General features: G+C 47.0%; 1 non-coding gene across 1 annotated transcript; it reads right to left on the bottom strand.

Moving 5' to 3' along the window:
- Positions 1 to 6569: 6569 nt before the first annotated feature.
- LOC139011815 (U6 spliceosomal RNA) lies at positions 6570 to 6676 on the bottom strand. Its single transcript, XR_011471648.1, has one exon. It is a non-coding gene; the product is annotated as a U6 spliceosomal RNA (small nuclear RNA).
- Between the last annotated feature and the right edge of the window lie 4200 nt (positions 6677 to 10876).

Below are 10876 nucleotides of genomic sequence, written 5' to 3'. Positions count from 1 at the left end.
GTAACAAGGAACAGGAAGAATGAATGTCTATGTGATGCTATCATATGATCTCCAGGACACAGCAAGTGAAAAACAAGCAACAAGAACCAGGTTGCAGAACAATGTTCAGAGTGCAGGAGAGAGAACTAAAAATAGGTATATGTATTTGCTGATATTTTCAAAGAGAACCAATTGAAAGGTAAACCTTAGTGAGAGGGGAAAGGTTGTTGCTAAAAGCTATTTCTGTGAATATACCTTGTTCTATGGTTCTAACTTTGGAACTACTACATTTATTTTTATTGAATTTTGAGAGAGAGGGAGAGAGGGAGAGAGGGACATTGATTTGTTGTTCCACTTATTCATGCATTCATTGGTTGCTTCTTGTATGGGCCTTGACTGGAGATTGGGTGTGTGATGGGGGTGGCTATGTAAAACAAGGTTGATAAAATATTGATAGTAGTTAAAGCTGGGTGATGGGTACATGGGGGGTTAATGATGTTATTTTTTTTTGTTTTGAAGTATGCTTGAACTTTTCCATAAAACCTTAAATGAATCCTGTTACTTGTGAAGGCTCTGAGCCAAAGTCAGCTCCTTTGTTAAAAAAAACAAAAAACAGAAAGATTAGCAAGTGCTAGAAAGGTAGTAGCAGTTTAATAGCTCCAAACTAAGACTTTCTCCTCCATGTGGTCAGAAAGCTTGAAAAGACTGGAGCCCTGGCCCGTGTGGCTCAGTTGGTTGGGCGTCCTCCTATGCACCAAAAGGTTGCCGGTTCAATTCCTGGTCAGGGCATAGCCGATCGATATTCCACTCTCACAGCCATGTTTCTCTCTCTCTCTCTCTCTCTCTCTCTCTCTCTCTCTCCCTCCCTCCCTCCCTTTCCCTTCCTCTCTCTCTAAAAATCAATAAAAATATTAAGAAAAGAAAAGACTGGAACAGGAAATAATTTACTTACTCTGTGGATTAAGTGTCATTTCATGCTAAATCATCTTCAGAACAGAAAACATGGCAAGCGTCCACCTTGAGAAGCTCTGGTATCATAAAGTGAGCCCAGGACGGGGCGCTGGGGGCCTGGAATCTAATTCTCACTCAGTCTGGTCTCGCTGGAAGCCCCCTGTTCTGGTTTCTTCCTCTGTAAAATGGGAGAGATCGAACTAAACATCTCTAGGACTCCTCAAATTATGTCAAGCTGCTGAAACCAGTTTGGCTCAGTGGATAGAGCGTCGGCCTGCGGACTGAAAGGTCCCGGGTTTGATTCCGGTTAAGGGCATGTACCTTGGTTGCGAGCACATCCACGGTGGGAGATGTGCAGGAGGCAGCTGATCGATGTTTCTAACTCTCTATCTCTCTCCCTTCCTCTCTGTAAAAAGTCAATAAAATATATTTAAAAAAAAAAATTATGTCAAGCTGTGATTCAGTGAATGATCAATGTGTGTAACAACTCATTCAGTCATTCACCGGTCATTTATCAAGCACCTACTATGGACTAGCTTGGCCCTGGGATGCAGGTGGACACAGTCCCTGCCTTCACAGAGCTAGCGTAGAGTCTAGCTGGGAGCTGCCATGTCCAGGAGAATGTCAGCTATTCTGAAAAACAGACACTGGCCCAGCAGTTCGTTTGGGAGGAATCTGAAGCATTGTTCTCCTGCCTACTCAAATGTCCTGACTCTTCCTCTTCAGACCAACTGCATTTCAGAGCAGCTGACAGAACAGCTGTTGGCTTCCTGTGACCGGGGGTGCGATGCTCTGATTGACCAAAGTGAGGGGCATTCTTATCCTTGGAGCAGGAACTATAGTCTTTCCACCCCCACAGGTGCTGAGAGTGGGAGGAGGGGTCCTCCAGCGGAAAACTAGGGCACCATACTAGTAAGTGGAGAAAGGGTCAATGGACGCAGAGGGACTAAACACCACAGCCCACAGCCTTCCTCGTCTCACATCAAGTACCAGCGTAAACACACCAGACTTTCCATTTACTTTGAGAAGAGGTGACATAAGAAATCCAGCTCTGGCCAGTGCTTCTCAGTGGTTAGAGCGCCGGCCTGTGCATCAAAAAGTCGAGGGTTCTATTTCCAGCCCTGGGTGATGTTCAGGAGGCAACTAATCAATGATCTCTCTCTCTCTCTCTCTCTCTCTCTCTCTTCCCCCATCCTACCTTCCCTTCCACTCTCTCTAAGAATCAATGGAAAAATATCCTTGGGTGAGGATTACAAAAAAAAAGAAAGAAAGAAAGAAAAGAAATCCAATTATACTTTTTTTAAAAAATATATTTTATTGATTTTTTACAGAGAGGAAGGGAGAGAGATAGAGAGTTAGAAACATCGATGAGAGAGAAACATCGATCAGCTGCCTCCTGCACATCTCCTACTGGGGATGTGCCCGCAACCCAGGTACATGCCCTTGACCGGAATCGAACCCGGGACCTTTCAGTCCGCAGGCCGACGCTCTATCCACTGAGCCAAACCGGTTTCGGCCCAATTATACTTTTAAACTCACCTCATGATTGTCAAACTGCAGTGGGAAGGCCAGGGAGGGTTGGGGGACAGGAGGGAGGGGAGTAAGAGATCAACCGAAGGACTTGTATGCATCTATATAAGCATAACTAATGGACATAAGACACTGGGGGGTAAGGGAGGGCAGGGGTTTGTCAAGGGTGGGGGGGATAAAAAGGGCACTTATGTAATACCCTTTGTAATACTTTTAGCAAAAATAAAATTAAAAAAAAAAATAGGAATCACTCCAAAGAATTGTTTTATCCTTTCTAACTCGTTTTTCTCCTCTGTAAAATGGGGATGTTCGTATTTATCCCCATGCAGCAGCTAAGAAGATTCAGGGAGATAATTCATATGAAAAGCTTAACAGAGCCCAGCTGGTGTGGGTCAGTGGTTGAGGGTTGACCTATGAACCAGGAGGTTCACGGTTGCCAATTCCCGGTCAGGGCACACGCTCGGGTTTCGGGCTCAATCCCCAGTGTGGGGCATGCAGGAGGCAGCGATCAATGATTCTCTCTCATCATTGATGCTTCTATCTCTCTCTCCCTCTCCCTTCCTCTCTGAAACCAATATATATAAAAGCTTAGTACAATGGCTGGCACATAAAAAAAGGCTCAACAAAACGGCAGCTATTTTACTACCTGTTGTCCACTCAATCCAGTTCGTCAGACTCAGAAAGCAACGTCCTGTCCTGCCCAGGCTTCCTGGAATGTGACCTCCAGTTGATGATCTGCTCCAGCCTCCCCACAGGCCCAGCAAACCAACCTTGACCCTGGTCATTCAACTTACGGCCCTGAGTCATTCTCTGGGTTCAACAGCCCAAGGAGCTGTGCTTGGAACTCAATAAACTAATGACCATAAAAAACAGCCTAAATGCTGAGAGAGATCTGACCCACTTTTTTCCTTAAAAACTCTCCCAAATTCCCTAGAAGACTCACCCAGTCCATCTCTCCACTGATGATAACCCCGGGCCACTCCTACCTGCCTGTTTCAACCTGCCCTTGTTCTCCTAGTCTCATCCCCAGAACAAATTGTTTAACCCTCGGTTTTAAAGAGGCACACCCTAGAACCTCCCTAGCAACCCAAATCCTTTAAAATTCAAGGTCGGTGATTCCCCACCTCCCACGTGACCAAGGTGAAAATTTTCAGCTCACCTCCAAGACTCCCTGGCAATCCTCCCTTAAGACCTGCCCTAAACGCCCAGCCTTTAAAACCCCTCAAAACGAAGGTCTGGCACATGCTCTCCCTCCCAAGAGTATGCCCGTGCTTCCCCCGTCTTCTTCCCCACAGGCATGGGTCTCCTAAACTCTAAGGGACCCCATGAGGCTTGCAGCCAGGGCAGCACTGGGTAGTGGCAGCTCATCCCAGGCAAACCCCCTGAGCCTGTCCCCAGGTTCTCTTCACTCTGACTTTCAGTGAGCCAGAGCAGCCCAGCCTCGGCTCATTTCCCCAGCCCTTCCTTGTTTCACTGTCCCCAGCTTTCATGAACATCCTCTAAAAATCTCCTGGACTCACGTTGTGAAAATTTTCCTGCACAAAGTCAAGAACCCACACACCGCCGGCCGGCCCGAGGCAGACCCACCAGGGCCAGGTGGCCTTTCTGTAACACCGTCAGCTAGAAGTGCCCAGGGACACTTACCTGGGCCCCAGTGTACTTCCCACAGACATCTCTCCTTCTAACCCAATGTTAGGGCTGGACAGACCCTTGCAGGTCTTATAATTTCAATAAGCCCATCAGGAAAATTTGGAGAAAGAGTTTATTACCGACAGGCCCTGGAGCAGACTATGCCGGCCAGAGAGGGAGGGCGAGCACCGGTCCTGGGGTTCTGTGTTTATTGGGATTGAGAGTGGGGGGTCTAGGGTTTAGTGTGCTCACTCTTTCTGTTTAATACTGACTTTTATTGTTTTTCTTGAAAATATTTTAAATGTATTTATTTATTTATTTATTTGAGAGAGAGAGGAAGAGAGAAACAGTGCTTTGTTGTTCCAGTTATTCACATGTTTATGCATTCATGGGTTGCTTCTTGTATATGCCCAGACTGGACATCGAACCCGCAACCTTTGCGTATCAGGATGATGGTCTAACCAACTGAGCTACCCGGCCAGGGCCATAGTGGGCTCATTCTTTATTGGTGAATTTAAAACATAAGAATGGGAATTTAAAGCTCAGAAAGAGAAAGGAAAAAACAAGTAGCCCAAATGGTCCGTTATCAAACTCAACCAAAATCTCTACAACAGAGGAGTCTGAGGTGGAGGAAGAGGTTGTGGCTCTTGATGGAGTACCCGGCCATTTGCTAGTTCAGGGGAGCCTTCTTGAAATGGATGCTTTGCTGGAGTGGACTTGCATGTGGATGAAAAAGGAGTTCTACTGATAGTTACCTCACAGGGTGATCTGATCATACATTCCTAAGAGGGCAGGTCACGGTGGGTAGTCACGCCCCCGGCATAGAACTGCTTTACTCTAGGAAGGTTATCTTTGCCTTTGCCACGCCCTGTCCATTGTTTTTTGTGCATCAAGGTTAACACCCCTTTGAAATAAGCTTAACCACCTTGAAGAGAGCACATAACCTTGTTAACTATCACCTTCATGTAATCATCCCTACCTTTCCTCCTTAACCTCCATCCAATGCATAAAAAGTAACTGCAAAACTGTCATTTTTCGGAGCCTTTGAGATCTTGGTTCCTGGTGTTAACATAAAAACCATTGAAACCTGTAAATAATTTTGGTGAGTTTATTTGAGCCAAAAGGTCAACATATGCCAGGAAGCAGAACCTCAACGAATTGAGATAATGCTCCGGAGATTGGCAGGTTACATTTGTATTTATACATTGCAATCAAAGGAAAGGGACGTAAGTGGGTTACATGAAATCCATTGGTGATAGACTAGAGAGGCGAGAGAAAGCAAAGCAGAGAAACCCCTGGGATTGGATAAAAAGTAAAATGATGGACACATACTTAGGTGGGTGCAGGAACAATTAACATGATAATGAAGGAATTTGTGGTATCTGTCCGGGCGCCCAGCACATTAGGTTGTGCCCCAAGGGGTCCGGAAAAAGGGAAGTTACAAGTTGCCTAGACATTTCAAAGGGTATGTTATCATAGATGCAAAAAGACAGATAGGCTCAGTTAAGGTAAATGTTGACCTTGTCAGTGAAGATACCGGCCTAGGAGGTGACTACCCACCATAACTGCTTTTAGTTAAAGTTTGATTTCAGTCCATGCTTTGTGGTTACTTTAGGTCTCTGAGTCTGCAAGACTGCCATGCAGGCCTCCAGTGAGCCTGTCAGGTTAGCATGTGGCCCCTTTCGTCCACACTGGTAATTGTCAGTTTTAGCTCAAATACTCATGAAAGTTCTCTACATTTTTGGACATTTCTTAATGCCTTACAAGAGGAAAAACCTACTGTTAGGGCTCACGTGCTTGTGGAGATGCTGGAGTAAACAAGCCTATTGCACGCCAGTGGTATGAAAGTGTAGCTCCTACAATCACATGGTAGGCTATGCAATCTGGGTTTGTGTAAGTGCACACTATGGTGCTTCATCTCAGGATAAAATATACTGCCTATCAATGCATTTCCCAGAATGTGTCCCGTCATTAAGCTAAGCGGTACAGGACTGTAGTTGTAAATGCAATCCCTGGGAAAGACCTTGCTGACAATGCAGTTGGGGTGTTTGCAGTTGGAGCAGCCACTTGGAACCATGAGGTACAAACCCCACGCTGAGTGTGGCCGAACACCCGAAGAGAAGGGATCTAGGCCGGGTCTTAGGTGCTCCTGCAGCCGCTCTCCCAGCCCTCGATGACGTGCCTGCAAATGCTGTTTATGTGAGAGCAAAACAAGCTTCAGCATTGGTTTTACCTGAACCTGACTGACATAAATGCTGAACTAATGGTGGCCTCGAATGTATTAACATTTGTTATTGACACTTAAAAGTGGGTCTACTGCTCCTTATTCAAGATTTTCAAGTAAACTTAGTATCTAAAACAGAGCTGAGGTCGCAGAGTAGGCCACTCTCAAATCTACCAAAGTGGCATGGGGTGCCCTATCCACTACCCTTCCAGTGGTTCTCAAAGTTTTGGTCTCAAGGTCCCCTTACGTTTTGAAAAACTACTCTGAACCCTTCATGAATTTGCAGGTCATCCTTGTGCAGGGGCCATGCTAATCTTCTCGGTATCGTTCCGATTTTAGTATATGTGCTGCTGAAGCGAGCACCCAAGGGTCTCCAGTTTGATTCCTGATCAAGGGCACGTATCTGGGTTGCAAGTTTGATCTCCAGCCCCAGTCGGGGGTGAGTGCAGGAGGCAAGCAATCCATGTGTCTCTCTCATACCGATGTTTCTCTCTCTCCTCTCCCCCTGCCTCCCTCCCTTCCTTCCACTCTCTCTAAAAATTAATGGGGAAAATATCTCCGAAAATGATGATGCCTAAGACTCAGCAGTAGATACCAGTTTATGATTTGGTGGGGCCACCAGCATACAGTTTGTGTTTGATTTGGAGCCACCAGCATTCATCTCCCCCTCCTTTGGGAACCGTGCCTGCTTTTCCCTTTTGGGTAATACCCTCTCCTGCACTTTTAGCCCAGCTTAGAAAACGTGCAAGAGATGAGTCTACGCCCTCCCATTCATCATGGCCACACTAACTCCTTCAAGAGGAGCATGAGCTGGAGCGCAGGAACGCAATAAATAACCTGGTCTTTTCCTCAGGCTTAGCTAGGAGGGAATGTAAGATCCAGCGCATCAGCAGCCTCCCTGAGTCACACAGGGAGGCCCGAGTGAGCCTGGAGCCAACACGGAGAGATGCTGAGAGATAGAGACAGAGAGAAAGAGACTGACAGAGACAGAGACTGGTCCTGAGCCATTGGTCTCAGCCCTTAAGCCTGCCTGGGGAAGACACTGCTACTTGTATCCTCTTCTTCCATCTAATCAACAGACCCTCAGGTTAGTTAGCTCAGGAGCTATATGTCCAGCTCAACATTCCTGGCTTCCCAGACTCCCTGGCAGTGCAGGTTCTGGCCATTGACGTGTAGGCAGAAGTCAGTGCCTGGGGCTTCTGGGGAAGCTTGTGAAAGGAGGAGCCTCTGTCCTTTATCCCTCCTCCTCCTTGGGCTGCAGGAAGGAGATTAGAAGCAGAGCAGAGGGGACAAATAGCACTGGGAAGGCTGACAGGAAGGCCTGCGGCAGCCCGGACTGCTCACACCCTCCATCCCCCCACGCTAGCAGATGGCTTTGCTAAATGAGATGAAAGCTTTTCGAGTTACGTTTCTGTGACGCCTAGCAGAGCACGTTCCTATGTGACATGCAGCCCTACTCCTGGACAATTGCTTACAGGAGCCCGTCAATCCCCTGCTTGGCTTATGCCGGTTTGGGTTGGGTTGTCTGTCACGTTCCACAGAAGAAATCAGATTTCTGGCTCCAAGATTTCCTGTTTACTCAGCGGGCCTACCGCTCTTTCTCATGTCTGTGAGACAAGGCGGGCTACAGCCTTTAAGACAGAAGAGATGCTTTCCTTCCAGGGGGCAGAGGAGCAGTACCCTGGCTTCAGAGGAACGCCACGCAGGAGGGGCGAGTGGGAGAAGTCACGGGAGGGGCAGAGAGCAGCCGTCAGGGGAGCAACGCTTGTTCCACCTTCGGAGAGGAGCTGAAGTGCTGTCTGGGGCTGCTGTCTGGGTCACAAGCATAATTTTGATGACTCTACAGCCGAGCTATGTAGTGGAGGCTCCTCCAACTTTCAGCAAAGTCTAGTTGGCCCTCACTCTTCGGAGGCATGTGGAGAACTGCATTCTTTCAGCGGCTGGGCCTCCTCAGGACTTTTCCTCTTTCCTGGAGGGATTGGGGCCGGGATGGGGGAAGAATGAGGATTCATGTGAGCATGCACACACTTTGGAGTCCGTACACGTGAATGTAAGCCCTGATTCTGCACCGAGTCGTGGGGGGTCCTGAGCAATGTATTTAACTTTCCTGAGACTCAGTTTCTTCTCTGGTAAAACGGCGATGATAATAGTCATCTCAGAGTCCTTACAAGGACCAGATGAGCTGTTTGCATTTAATAGGAACGAATTGCGTAAGATGGAACCATTTTGGGAAACTGGGTAAAGGGTGTATGGGAACCTCTGAATACTACTATCTTTTTAACTTCTTGTGAATCTATTATTAAAAACTTTTTTAAATTTCTTAAAATTTCTTTTCTAATTAGTCCTGGCTGGTGTGGCTCAGTTGGTTGGGCATTGCCTGGTGCTCCGCGAGGTCGCTGGTTCGGTTCCCAGTCCAGTGAGTGCATGCCTGGACTGTGGGCTGGATCCTAAGTGGGGACAAATAGGAGGCAGCCAATTGATGTTACATTCTCATGTAGATGTTTCTCTTTTCTCCCATCCTCTCTAAAAATCAATAAACTATTCTTTAAAACATTTTTTTTTTAATTAATAGGGAGGAAGAAAGAGACAAAAACCCACAAGTTCTGGGTGTGGGGTTTTGCATTTTCCTAGCAATTTGGACAATAAAGTGAGGAGATGAGTGAATTTGATGAGAATAGAGATGGAGTTTTCTATGGGTTGGTAATCAGAGCTTTTTAATGTTCTTACAGATATAAATGTAAAGGTTACAGAGCATTTTTTTTAAAAATCTTTAAATTCTTTATTAGTTAAGGAATTACAAATGTGTCCTCATTCCCTCCCCCAGGTTACAGAGCTTTTCAATGCCTTGGACGGCGAGGCTGTTTTCTTCCGCGTGGTTCTGCACAGCCTGGGCCGCATGGACTTTCGGGGTGGGTTTTCCAGGGTCACGCTCTTGACAGAGGCAAGTCAGCTATGCTGATTCCCTTCCCTGTCTCAACCCCGCCGCCCTCTGAACAGGCTGCCAGCATTCCCAAACCCCGCCAACATTCTTCCCAGAACTGTCTGAGTAAGGACAAAAGCAGTACCTTCTGCCCCTGGGCCTTTCTAGAACCTTCTCTAAAATACAGGCCCATTACCTCATCCCATTCTTCCTCACCTCTGGAACGGATTGAAGGCTAATCCTGGGTGCTGGAGGAGGAGGAGGAGGAGAAGCCTGCAGAGCTGAGAGGGAGCTCAAACCCTCCTCCCCCCACCTCCAAGCCTCCACACAGCCTCCACACGGCCTCCACATGACCTTCACAGGGCCTGCACATGGCTTGCACATGGCCTCCACACGGCCTGCACAGTGCTTCTCATCCTGAGAGCGCCCTGCTGCCCATCAGGCTGGACGATCCCTCTGCTTCTTTGCCCAGAGGAAGGGTGACACAGGCAGAAAGGCCCTCTGCTGCAACGCCACTGTGTATACAACACAGACACGGCCAGGCAGGAGACCTGAGTGGCTGCTGGCCCTGTGTCGGGGGTGGGGGCTGTCGTGTAGTCCCCAGAGCCCGTGGCAGAACCTGTGCAGGATTTGAAGCGCCACTGGATCCTTTTTGTACTGTGGAGGATTGATTGCCTCACACACAGGGTGAGACAGGTGCTCATGGTAAATGCCAGTACCCCCACTTCGTCTGGGGGCGGGCTTTTATACCAGGGAAAGTTTTGTATCCACAGCGCAGGGCATAGTATTCCCTGGGCCAAGCTGCTGAATCAAGAGGTTGATGAAGGAGCATAACACTGGGGCAAAGGGTGCTCTGAGGGGATGTGATGTCCGAGTGGCGTGGTGAAGTGGACCTGCTCAGTAGTGGTGAGACAGGCTGATCTGAATTAAAATGTTAAAAATTGTTTTCAAGTTATAAAATTAGTTGATATAGCCTATGATGGTGAAAATGGATTCAACCAATCTAGTGAGTTATCTACTGAAGTCCTCTCCAGTGTGAAATTCATTCAAGAGAAGAAATTAATAGGGTGATACTTCGATAAAATCAGCCAGGACGGGGGCAAATACTATTTTGGAGTTGAAGATACACTAGAGGCTTTAGAAATGGGAGCTGTAGAAATTCTAATAGTCTATGAAAATCTGGATATAATGAGATACGTTCTTCATTGCCAAGGCATGGAAGAGGAGAAAATTCTCGATCTAACTCCAGAACAAGAGGACAAATCCCATTTCACAGGAAAGAGACAGGACTGGGACATGAACTCACTGAGAGCACGCCCCTGCGGGAATGGTTTGCTAACAACTATAAAAAATTTGGAAATTGTCACGGATTAGTCACAAGAAGGGTCCCAGTTTGCGAAAGGACGTGGTGGAATTGGAGTCTCTTGCGGTACGGAATAGACTCCCAGGGAATGGAATACCAAGGAGGAGACAATGGATTTTTCTCATCGTCTCTGTGGTGAAATTGGTTGCTCTTGTATTTTATGAAAAATACTTTTTTAACCTTCATACATAGAAGCCAAAAATACTTTAACTGCTGTAAACTTCCAAGGTTAACAGAAATGAGATCATACTGGTTTGTTGCTTATTTTGATTGGAGATCA

The sequence above is a fragment of the Myotis yumanensis genome, unplaced genomic scaffold (assembly GCF_028538775.1).
Source record: "Myotis yumanensis isolate MYYU_CA2020_CCGP unplaced genomic scaffold, mMyoYum1.0.hap1 SCAF_5, whole genome shotgun sequence".
Classification (NCBI taxonomy): Eukaryota; Metazoa; Chordata; class Mammalia; order Chiroptera; family Vespertilionidae; genus Myotis; species Myotis yumanensis.
This window is presented reverse-complemented; position numbering and strand designations above follow the sequence as displayed.